The following is a 13027-nucleotide window of genomic DNA, read 5'->3' on the forward strand; positions in this document are numbered from 1 at the left end:
TTCTTTTCTCCTAGGATAGGTTATGTAGGAGGGGCCGGCCCAGGGGTGTCTTTTGGCTATCGACTTGGGAGATCTTCCGGAATCTCGAACATCAGGATTACTTTGGTCGAATGCAAGCATTAGGCTAAGTTTGTTTAAACTGGTTTAACTTTGATTGTGTGTTCTTATCAGATTTTGCATACCGCTATTGGTTTGGTAGCCTTTGTGAAGTCATATTCTACTCTACTTTTATGGTCTTTACGCTTTTGGTTCTATAAGCAAAATGACGAAATTTAACAGGGGTGAGCAAAAACCGAACCGACTAAAGAAAAACCGACAAAACCGCAATAAACCGCAACCGAAAAATCGAAACCGATGCAAAAACCAATGGTGTGGATTTAATTTTTGCAAAAACCGAAGGTCAATGGTGCGGTGCGGTTTCTATCCAAAAAATCGGTCCACCAAAACCGAACGGCACCGCAAGCGTGTATAGTAATAAATCAATCAATGTATATTATATGCATCCTATTTAAAATACTTATAAACGAAAATATATTTATTATTGTTTATTTTGTGTTTGTATAAGACTATATGGGGTGCAAAATATATCTTCTATTTTTAGCCAAACGTACTAATGGATTACACGTATTTTAAGTGGCTTACAATTTTTGATTATGTATTTTTTGTTTTGAACTGAAAATGAATGGTTTAAAAAAAAAAAAACAATACAAACTTACATGCACATGGTTTCGGTTCTTACAGTTCTAAAAAACCGATAAACATAAAAAACTGCACCAAAGTCTAAACACGGTTTTAAAACCGAAACCGCATTTAAAAACCGTAAAACCGAACCATTGCAAAACCACACCTAACGGTTTTTAAGAATGCAAAAACCCAAAAATGCGGTTTGTGGTTTGGTTTGGCTTTAAAACCGCATCATGCTCGCCCCTAAAATTTAACATATAACCTGATATAAAATGTAACATGTGTTCTAGTCTTGTCATTAGTGTATAAGTTCCCAATCACATGTGAAATAGGATGAGATAATATCAACCTGACATTAGTTAAAAAAGAAGATCCATTGGATGAGCAGAGTCAACAACATGAAATTCCCAGAAATAAATTCCCAAGGGGTAACAATAATACTGGAAAAAAAAAACATTCATTATCAGTTCAGACAAAATAGTAGTCAAATCCGTCAAAAAGAATCCACCTTAAAAGGCACAAAATGCAATATAGCAATTTTTAATCAACAAGACACACAACTAAAAGCCTTTAATGTCTTAAATATCTGATTAGAAACAAAGTCTACGCTCCATAGGCAACAACAGATAACATGCAACCAGAACCAAAAGGATCAAACACTGTCTACTAGATTATGGAGGGGTGTCAAATTGACAATGTTTTGAGTTGACGACAGATCTTCGAAGGTGGTTCCATGTGGACCTTAGATGGGGCTTCATTACCTTCCACAGAAAACCTTGGCTTGCCACTTCGAATGCGATCCAACTGAGTTTTCGCTTCCTGCAACTCTATCTCTGCTTGCGCAACCTGTGCATACGTTACTATGAAAAAGTTTAAATGTTTAAACAAGTTTCGTTACTATTCTCCCCATGTTCCCCCAAATCTAATAGATTTCATTGTAAAAGATTAAATCTCTGAACTAGTAACCATCACATGACCACAAAAACAAACATTCAGCATCGATACAAAATGCCCTAAATTCCACCACTCAAAATCACCAGCGATACAACCAAAACAAACTATATATATGAAATGTAATGAAGAAGAAAATGAGTGTGTGACAGACCTGGGCACGCAGATCTGCAGTTCTTTTCTTTGCGAGTTCAAGCGTGGCCTCCGATATCTCTTCGTGCACTTCCATGTCTGGTACGGGAGAACGCCAACCTCCAAGAACCCTAGATAGTTCCCAAAATTCTGAAATTATCCAGTCCCTCAAAAAAAATTTAAAAATTAAGATAAACTCTGCTACTATAGCTTCTGTACAATTTTTACCCTGAAAACAAAATAAATCAAGTTCCCACTCCACGTGTGGTTTTCAAAACTTCAACATTTTGAACGTTTTCCAAATCATTAGAAGTTAATACAATATCGTCAACAAAGACAGGTAATAAAATCACAACACTTTCATTACACTTTCATTATACAATATCGTCAACGAACGAATTTCCTTGTTCATGTTCTTTTGTTTAAGAAATTACTTTGTTTATGTTCCTTCATTAAGGTGCTAAATGAACATAAAAGAATGAATATATCGAACATAAATGAATGAATGTAAACAAATATAAGTAAACATAAATGAACGAACATATAAAAAAAGTAACTGAAAAAACAAAGATAAATAAAGATAAACGGCCATTAACATCCAAACAAAGAACCATAGATAAATAAATGTATTATAGCAAAATATACGATAAAAACTATGTAATTTTAAATCAAAAGGATATAGTATTATTAGTTGTAGACCTAACATTATATATATATATATATATATATATATATATATATATATATATATATATATATATATACATAGAGGCTTAGGTTATTTTAATCAAAGTAATTATTATGTTATTGTATACATAAATGTGGGCCAATCAAATATTTAATTTTTAATAGAAAATGATTAACATTAATTTGATATTAAAAAACTGAAAAAGGCCTCACATTTAAAGAAACGGACGAATAAGGGTATTTGTGTACATTTGTCGTCTCCATTAAAATAGGTAACTGACTCTATTTATCAAAACTTCCCGCATAATCCCTATAACATCGCATGAACCCGGATTCCACTACCCTCTGTATCGGAACACAAAATCAAAGTATATCTTCTCTAATCAATCAAAAAAGCGGTAGATTTTGTTGTAATTTTTGTATATAGTGATCGATTCTTGAAGATTGTTCACAGAAGTTGCATTGTGATCGTTCGAAGTAAAAGAAATTGCAGTATAATGAGGAGTACAAGGGTGACTTCTTTCAAATCGAGATTTAAGAACACACAACAAACGGTGTTGAATCTAGATGAAGACGATGATGATTTCGTTGCTCCGCCTATAGGTATTTTTTTTTTAATTTTTTTTTTTAGTTAATCGTTTGAATACATAACATTCTTTTGGAATGTTTGAACAATGAAGTATTTGCATGTGGTTTTTTAGTTGGTTTAAGTAAAATAGACCGAAATAGTGTAAAAATGGGGTATTTTTTTATTAGGGTTTTCTAAATTTGGGGATTTAAAATCCGCTTAAAATTTTGGATTTTACAGATATGTGAGTGTTGTTTTGCAAAAAAAAGGGTTTGTGATTGTTTATTTTGTTTTGTGTTTTGGAAGAGTAAAAAGATGTTGTTTTTGTTTTTTTTTTTTTTGCATTATTTTGTCGTTTATGTTAGACGTAAGGCAGGATGATATTCTGTTAGAATTCTATGTTTTTTTGTGATGTTCATGTGCAATGCATTCTTCCAGAATACGAAATATTTAAATTCTTGTATGTGGTTGTTGTTGTGTTAGTTTAGGGGGTGATAGTGTTGTTTGTTTTTGTAATTTTTTTAGTATTTTGAGTTATGTTTTTAAAACCTTGCATAAATCTTTCAAGTGCTTGATGTTCTGATAGAATTTGTGATGATATTGTTGTCTTGTCTTCTATTTTTTTGTTTTTTTTGTATTATGAGTTATTTTTTATTTGTAGTTTTATTCCTGTGATTTTGACGGTTTATTTTATTTGCATATACTATATGAATTTAATTCTCATAGAATCAGAGTAAGAAAATATGTTTACATTCTTAAAGAATGGGAACATAAGAAGTATAGATAGGGGTTATATAGATTGGAGTGTGACTGGTTAATATGGGAATTGCTAGTAAGTAACTGTATATTTTTTTATTACTGTGATTTTGGCGGATTTACTTTATTTGTATTTACTATTTGCTTTTAATTCTCACAGAAACATTATATATATATATATATATATATATATATATATATATATATATATATATATATATATATATGTGTGTGTGTGTGTGTGTTGCATTCTTACAGAATGAAAACATAAATGGTATTGATAGTGGTTATAGATATTGAAGTATGGCTGGTTACTTTGAAAAATATTATTAATGGACTATAATCATTTGTTTCATTAGTTGTTGCAGAACCTGATCCAGAGCCAATTAATGTTAATACTACAATCCAAACAAATGTGAGAAGGAACTATCGTACAAGATCAACACCCGTGAAAGAGAATATCATTTCTCAACCTACAGGTAGTTTTATTTTTTTTGGTTCATGAAAAAAAATAACAATAATTTTAAAACATGTTGATAGCCAATATGTATCTTTTGTTACTTAATGAAGCAGAAGGTGTCTGAAGTGAACCAATTGATATAAATATTGTTGGATCAAGCAAAACAAAGAAACAGAGGAAAAAAACTTCAAGATCAGAACATGGAAAGAAAAATGTAGAATCTGGAAAATCAGGTAAGATCATAAGTGCTTCTAATTAATGATTTTTAGTATATAATTATGATATGGCTAGTATAAAATTAAGTATTGTATTCAAATTCTAGTACAATTTGTTATTGTATACAATATAATTATGATATGGCTAGTATAAAATTAAGTATTCTATTCAAGTTCTAGTAGACAATGAGTAATTATGTTTGTGTGATTCAACAGCTGTTAACAAAGATAAAGAAGAGACAATACCTAGTGATAGCACAAGTGTAGGAAGGATGAAAAGGAAAGGTTCTGCGAGAAGTACACCTGTTAAGGATAATAAGAAATCGTCAGAAGCAAGTGGCGAAAGGAAAAAACCAAGAAGTTTAAATGAGTTACTTATGGAGAGTATGAGTGGGTCAAAGAAAGACAATGAAAAGGCAAAAATTGGTGTGGATATGGAAGATAAGGAAAATGTTGTAAAAAGAAAAAAGGTAGTGAATGATGCACATTCAAAGAAATCTCCTAAGAGAAAGAAGGGAAAAATAGAACATGAGAATGTTAAAATCAAAACCATGGAGGGGAAGGTTAGAAAAGTAAGCAAGGACCATCCAGAAGGTTATAGAAGAGTTGCAACTAGGATGACTCCTGGAAGGATTAGTGCAGCTGTGAAAGTAATGTCCCCTGCACAGAAAAATGGGATTGTGTCTATGGGTTTTGGTTCACTTCTGAATATTGACATGGACACTACTCCAGGGTTACTTAACTACTATCTGTTAGATCACTATGATCCAGATAGTAGCCGTCTAGTTCTGGAGAATATGGTGATAACAATTACGAAAGACACAATGCATGACATGTTGGGTTTACCAAATGTAGGGGAAGACTTCTTGAGCATGATTAGTTGTGAGAAAGATAATAAAGTTCTGCAAGAATGGAAAGGTCAATATGATAAAAAAGGGTTTAATAGTGAAGAATACCTGAAAATGATCAAAAACACAAAGCAAGACAATCTTATGTTTAGGCTGAATTTCCTGACCCTTTTCATTAACACAATTGTGGAATCAACTTTGAGTGGTACCAATCAAATAAATGTTGTGAATAAGTTGGTCTTGGTAAAAGACTTCTCTAAAGTTGACTGGTGCAAGTATATTCTAGATTGTTTGGTCAGCAGAAAACAACTGTGGAGAAGGGATGATAAGACATGATATTACAGTGAACCTATACTCGTTTTGAAGGTAATATTGTTGCCTCGATTAGATATTTACTTTATTTTACAATGGAATATGTATATTGAACTAATTAATGTAATTTTTTTATGTAGCTTGTGTATGTATATAACATGAAGTTCTCAGGTTTGAAGATAGTGAAAAGGTTACCGTTTGTCAGAAATGTTACGGGTGCTCTCCTTGAAAAAATAGAGAATTTGGAGATTAGTGTTGGGGGGTTTGGTAGACAGCTATAGGAAAACTTTGAAGATATTGATGATGATGATGAAATGGTTGATGAAGATGAAATGTTGGACGGGCTGATGAGAGAGTATGGGGATGATGAGGTAAGACATAAATTCTATTAGAATTTCATGTAAATTAGTTTTAAATTGTATTCTGTGTCTTAAAGTTAGTGAATTAATATGTATGTAGAGCATTAATTCTTGCAAAATTTTATTAATGATATGTTAATATAACACTTACAGGCATAGGCATACGTGGCTGTTATCGAGCATAGCTATGGAATAATATTGTCCAAAAAGAATAATATTGAAAAAGCTCTGAAAAATGGAATTGCGAAATTCCCAGACAGCTTGATGTTGAAGGAGTAGTACGAAAAAAATAAAGAATTGTTCAACGAAGTGAAGAATGAAGAGACTGGAGGAATGAAATATAATGAACCTGGTTTTGATGGTGATAGTAACAAAGGAGAGGCAGATGGTGGTAATGAAGATGGATTCTCTCTAGTTAGAGGACTAGTAGTTCATGGGGATAAGAAGGATGATGGTGGAGGTTTCAGTACACCTCATGTGGAAAAGGTAGATAATACAGACCATCTAACCTGTTCACAATTCTTGGAGCATCCTGAAGTGTTGGCGACAACAATTAAAATGACAGATGATGATGTGTTGGATAGTTATAAAAAAGAAAAAAAAAGGAAAAGAAATCTTGGAAACAACTGAAGTATGTGAGGAAGATGATGACAATGGAAAAAGGGGGAAAAGAGAGCAAATGTTACCTGTATATGGAAAATCACCGTTTGTTGAAAGGATTGTTAGAATGGGTGACAAGGTGAAGAAGGATGAAATGGAGTTATACAGTTTAGTTTTTGCATCAAAAAGAGATTATGGGTAATTTAAATAATATAAATTATTGGTTTGCTTTTAAAATGTGGTGCTATAAAATTGATTATATTATAATTGTTGAGCAGGGAAGAGATATGGAACATTGGGAGCGGTCATGTGTTGCATCAAGGATTCGCATATCATTTTAAAAGCAACACGTTTATTCATGCGATAATCATTGACTGTTGGACATCATTACTCGACAGAATGGAGGAACTAAGGGATGTAGGATCAGTTTCGAGAGTTTTCTTTGACACAAATTTTTTGGTAAGTATTCAATTTAAATTTAGTTGTAATTAATAATATGTGTTGTATTGATTAATTTATTTATTTGTACAGGCAGAAGAGATATTGGATGCATCAGTATCATCTGATAGAACTCAAAGATTATTTGATTCGATGTTGAAACTACACCTTAAAAGTCTACCAAAACAGGAAAAGCTGAAGGATGTTGGACTGGTAATTAAACTAATAATTGTGTTTTATCACTTACAACCCTAACATACAAAAATAGCTTATTGTTATAAAATATGTTTTATACCAGGTTTTCTTCCCAATAGTTGATAAGAGTAAATATTATCTTATATGCTTTGATCTAATGGTTCCAACGTACTACATTATAGACCATGTCAACCGAAATGGTGCTGTTGAGGACATCTATGGAAGAAAACCTGTTCTTGTGGCAGTGGCGGAGCTTCTAAGGGGGTTTTTGACTTGGTAAGGCCTGGATACGGTTTGTTCATGTAACAAACTCAAAAACAAATTATAAAACCAACCTTATGGCCCCTCTAAGATTTTAGAGTTATTGTTTATACTTAACTAATTAAAAAAAGTACCAATTGTATATTATTTGGAGACAAACAAATCACTAAACAAAAATAACCAATTTACCAACACACCAAAAAAAAATCAAAGCTAATCCTATTTTGTTAGGATACCAATTATTTAGGAAACTATATAACAAAACCAAAACCTATTGTGATGTACGCCTTCTTAACTCAATATTTGAGAAGATACGAAACCCTAAAAAATATTTTTCTTCCGCCGGAAAAAGAGCTATCGAGGCTCACCGGAAAATAAAGCTGCCACCGGAGTTCTCACATCTGCCGTTCACCAACTGCTGTCAGTCTTTGCTACTCACTCATTGCGCCATATCTATCTGCTCTCTGTCGTTTTCCACACCATGACCACTTCCGACCGGCGCCTTCCGTGCAATCTTGCTCCTCAGCCGGAAAAAACAACTTGTACATTTTCTTTCTATTTCTTTCTCTCTGTATCTCTCCTAATAGTTACTAGTTAAAAGCAGGGGAAAATACAAATCTAGCCAAAATCCATAATTACTTAACAAAAATTAGCCAAAAAAAACACTTAGCCAAAAATAGCCCACAAAAGAATAGTCAATTTTAAAAAACCTACGGTTTTGTATCCTAAAAATGATTTTTTTTTATACAAAACACGAAACAGTAGACGATTTGGCGAAACAGTAGACGAATATCGAAACCTACGGTTTCGTGGGCTATAATTGGACATTTACTAATTTTTGGCTATAAATTGCTAATGACTTTCTTAATTTGGCTAGATTAGTAATTACCCCTTAAAAGTAACGAGGGTTAATGATTTTGAAGATACCAATGTGAAAAGCTTAAAATAGTTGTCAACTTTTTTGTTAATTTATTATTTATTAATTTACTCATAACTATTATCTAATTAAAAATATGTTACTTTTTTTTTGAAAGTTGACAACATCCGGCAAAGTTGAATCAGCAGTTTATAATGATTTTGCTCCGTAGAAATGTGTTTATTAATTGTTATTTATCTTAATACTGGTTAGTTGTTAGTTTATATATTGATATGTTAATTGTTCGTATTAAAATTAAAATCTCTGTAAAACAAGCTCACTATAATAACATAATTAGTTGTTTGAAAAATATATTTGTTAATTATCATTTTATTTTAATGTTTGTTAATTGCTAATTAACTTTGATATGTAATGGATATTAACATGAAAAAAAATTAACTATTGAGGAAATTTTAATAGGCAATAAGTTTCACTAAGAGCACACCATTGCTTCTTTTTTTTTTTCTTTTTTTTTTGAAACGGCAAATCTAACCTACTCCTAAACTACACCATTGTTTTTTTAGATGTAGAAATACCAACTTATACATAAAAACGATCACAAAATACTCGTTTATACGACCTTTAAAAAACTTTGGTTCCGGCCCCCCCTAGTTTCAGTGTTCGTGTTCCGCCCCTGTCTTGTGGTATGATTAAGATTTATTTTTTATAAGTTTTAAAAAACATGAATTTTGTAGTGTTAACAAATAATTGTAATATATTGATTGTATTGTATCGTAGAAAAAATTGCTTGAGAACTATTTAAAAACAGAGCATTACCAAAGTCAAAAGCTTTCAACAAGATTAAAGCTCGTGTAATGAAAATCACATGGAAAGTAGAAAAAGAAGAATCGGACTGTGGAGTATATCTTATGAGGCATATGGAGTCATATATGAGGGAAAATGAAGGGCGTTGGGATTGCGGTTTTACAAGAAAATACAGAGTGATGTACTTGCTTTAAATAATTTAAGAACCAAATACATGGCAAAGCTTATGAAATCGGAGTACAACAAGTATAAAAGTATGTTAGAGAAAGATGCAGAAGCGTATGAAAGGCTCGATCCATTGCAGAAAATGGCTCTGATGAATGAAGTGAAGGAAAGCAGGGAGAAGCAGAGACGTGGAAGGCGTCGATTTTAAGATGGGCATTTTATGATGGTAGGATGGTTTGTGTTGAAAGACTTTTGGTAACATGTTTTGTTTTAGTCTATGTTTTTTGTTTGGGGAACTATGTTATGTTGTTTTATTTTGTTCTAGGATTGTTTGTTTTGGGGAAACAGTTTATCATGGTAGGATGGTTTGTGTTGAAAGACTTTTGGTAACATGGTTTCTTTTGGTCTAGGTTTTTTGTTTGGGGAACTATGTTAGGGTGTTTTATTGTGTTCTAGAAGTGTTTGTTTTCGGGAAACAGTTGAATGTGAATGATATTTGTTCTAGTTGTTTTTTTTTGGAAAGCGTTAGTCTTTGATAGATGTTGGAATGTGTATATGGATATGAAAATTATGAAAATATGCAATGTGTTGAATTTTAAATTGTTTGCATTTCATGTGTTGACATAATGGTAACAATAATGATTGAGATGAAAGATGGTTTGTAGTGTACAGGTAAGTTTTGTTTTTCAAGAATGTAATTATGATATGCATTTGGTATGGAAGTTTGATACAAGTTAGGATACACATTAATCGTGGATAAGAATTGTTAGAATTATCTGTACATCATGTTCTGAAAGAATGAAATAACTTGATTACAAGTGGTAGAATGTATGAAGATTATGTTCTACCATGTTTGTTTCAATGTTATATTTCAGTATTCCTGTAATGTAAAAATATTGGGTTTTTATTTTCTGTGTGTGCTTCCACGTTTGAGCAAAGTTTATATTTCAGTATTTCTTTAATTAATAAATATTGGGTTTTTTTTGTTTGTTACGTAGTAGTGTTTTTCAAGGGTCTTAAAATTATAAAATATCGAAATGGTTGTCAGTCTTCTAAAAGAATGTATGTAATTTGGAAGATCTTTAAAAATATGTTATGATGATATTTATTTCCGGTATTACATTGTTCTGTCAGAATTGACGTAAATGGCTTAAAGTTAAGTGTGTTTAATGTGATTTGGAAAAATTGTGTTTTTGGGGAATAAAAAAAACTAATGGAAAATAGTGATTGTACATAGTGATAAAGTTGGGGAAACAAGCTTGGATAAAGAATTACAACAAAGTGTGCATGTAACGACATAAATTTTCAAAAAAAATTTCATTTTTCAAACAACATGATTATCATTTAAACATTCTCAAATCTCATGTTCAACAATTGTCATCAAATAAAACATATCCCAAGATCACAATAAAATCATCGGTCTGTGTGTACGGATCATGCCGGCGCCTTCCCGCGATCGTCACTAGTACCTGAAACACATAACACATAACACTGTACGCATAAATGCTTACTGAGTTCCCCAAAATACCACATACAGCACGTATTAGCCACTCGAGGCTATAACTCTGTGGACCCTCTGGTCCTAACTCTGTGGACCCTCTGGTCCTAACTCTGTGGACCTTCCGGCCCTAACTCTGTAAACTCTGAACAATACATAGCATAAATCACATAGAAATAATGCAGTGTATCACATCATATATATATAGCATACAAGGTACTCTGTCACACAACTCTAATTACCACTCTAGGTAAAGTATAGTGAGAAGACTCACCTCGGGTAACTCGGTAAATCTCGAACTCGGAAATACTGATCTAGCCTTCGCCTAATCACATAAAATAATTACTCTAATCAATACGACTCTCAAAGGCTAGGCTATTCCCTCTCTAAGTTCTCTCAGGAGGGTAAAAGACCATTTTACCCCTCCAATGGCTCAAAAGTCCAAACATTGACTGGACCCTAAAAGTCAACGGTCAACTTTGACCAGACTCGTCGAGTTCACATAGGTGACTCGGCGAGTCCAAGCGTGTCCTCTGGGTCTATCTAAACCTCACTCGACCAGCCGAGCGAACCTTCCACTCGACGAGTCACCACTGGTCATGAATCGCGGGTCAACCCGACTCGACTCGTCGAGTCCCCTTATGGACTCGGCGAGTTCCTTCCATGGCAACACTCAAACGACCTTCTGAGGTCAGATCTGCTTCACCAACTAGTATATCTAACCTTCTAGCACTCAAAAGTCACGTAAAGGTTCGAACTTTAGGCCCATGCATCACACTATCATCTCTATATGCCAAAATAACCCTTAATATAATAACCTAGTCCCCAAAACTCATAAAGGATTGCATAAAGCTGAAGAATAGGGACTCTCTGGACCTCTCAAGGTCCAGATCTGATAATATTGTCACCAGGGGACATCACACACACTAGATCTCTTACCAAAGTGAAGAGATGAAACCCTAGATTCATGAAATCTATTACTCAAATGAAGATAGACATGAATCCTTACCTCCCACAGCAGCTCTGAACGAAATGATGGAAGATTTGAGTCCCACAAGTCAGCCTAGCTCGAAATCCTTCCTTCCCTTTGCTAAAACACACCAAAGAATGATGAATTAGCCCTCCTCTTGCACTACAAGCTTTCTCTCTGCTCTCTAGGGTTTCTCAGGGGAAGGTGGCTGCAATTGAGGCTATAAATGCCTTTAAATAGGTCCCAAACCCGGGAAATTAGGGTTTCTCTGCCCAGCACCTACTCGGCGAGTCCCTCCTCTGACTCGTCGAGTCCATTCATTAAATCCATGCGGTAATCTCGACTCGACTCGGCGAGTCGGTCCCTCAACTCGTCGAGTCCCTCCTTAAATCTCAAGATTAACATACACAATAATGTCCCTGAAAATCCGGATGTTACAGTGCAATAGTGTATAACCATATATGATAATTATATTAAAGACTAGGAAATTTGTAAGCAATATCAGTACTAAATGTGAAACAAAAAGTTTTACTGTAATATAATATTTTAAAAAAAAACTACATATAAAGCATACTACTTAGACACGTTTTTTAAGAGGACAATTTCGTTTATCATGGTTAGCCATCTGTTTACATAAAGCACACTTTCGCTTAGGCTTCGAACTTACTTTTTCTAGCATTTCTTTTTTTGATTTTAATCTCTTACCACGACTTCCAGTTCCCTTATTACGAATATCTGATGGATTCTCAATATCGGGAACATCATTAGTTAATTCTACACCTATAATCTGGTTGTAGAATGATTCTCTTGATGGCATCTCAGGGGCTGGACAATCATCTACAAATTTATTCTTCAGCTTATTCAACTCTTCAAGGTATGACTTTAACTTTGATGCATCATGGCTCAAAAATGAAACGCAACGATCTACATTTGAAAAAATTTCAATAGCCGTCATGTCAGAGTTAGAGTCTAGCAAAGAATTAGAAAAACGTCTTTTAAGCAATTTTGTTGGAATAACATCCCGACGCCACTGTCTCATAATGTATTCTTCAGGAATCTGTTCAATATTATAGTACTTAAAGACACATAATATGTGCCTACACAAAAGACCGACATGTTCAAAATGCATGCAGGTATACTTGTATGAACCATCTATTGTTGAGTGTGTAACCTGGAATATGTATGATAAAATATGAGTTTTTGTTATAAAGTCTTGTTGTGTGATTAAAAAAATAATTATATAATGA

General features: G+C 33.2%; 1 long non-coding RNA gene across 1 annotated transcript; it reads right to left on the bottom strand.

Annotated features, from left to right (window-relative positions):
* Positions 1–1125: 1125 nt before the first annotated feature.
* LOC145120933 (uncharacterized) lies at positions 1126–1974 on the bottom strand. Its single transcript, XR_013714423.1, has 2 exons — positions 1790–1974; positions 1126–1530 (listed from the first exon to the last, which is right to left on the bottom strand). It is a non-coding gene; the product is annotated as an uncharacterized LOC145120933 (long non-coding RNA).
* Between the last annotated feature and the right edge of the window lie 11053 nt (positions 1975–13027).

Source organism: Lactuca virosa, chromosome 6 (genome assembly GCF_052849685.1).
Source record: "Lactuca virosa cultivar CGN04683 chromosome 6, Lactuca_virosa_CGN04683_v6, whole genome shotgun sequence".
In the NCBI taxonomy this organism is placed as follows: Eukaryota; Viridiplantae; Streptophyta; class Magnoliopsida; order Asterales; family Asteraceae; genus Lactuca; species Lactuca virosa.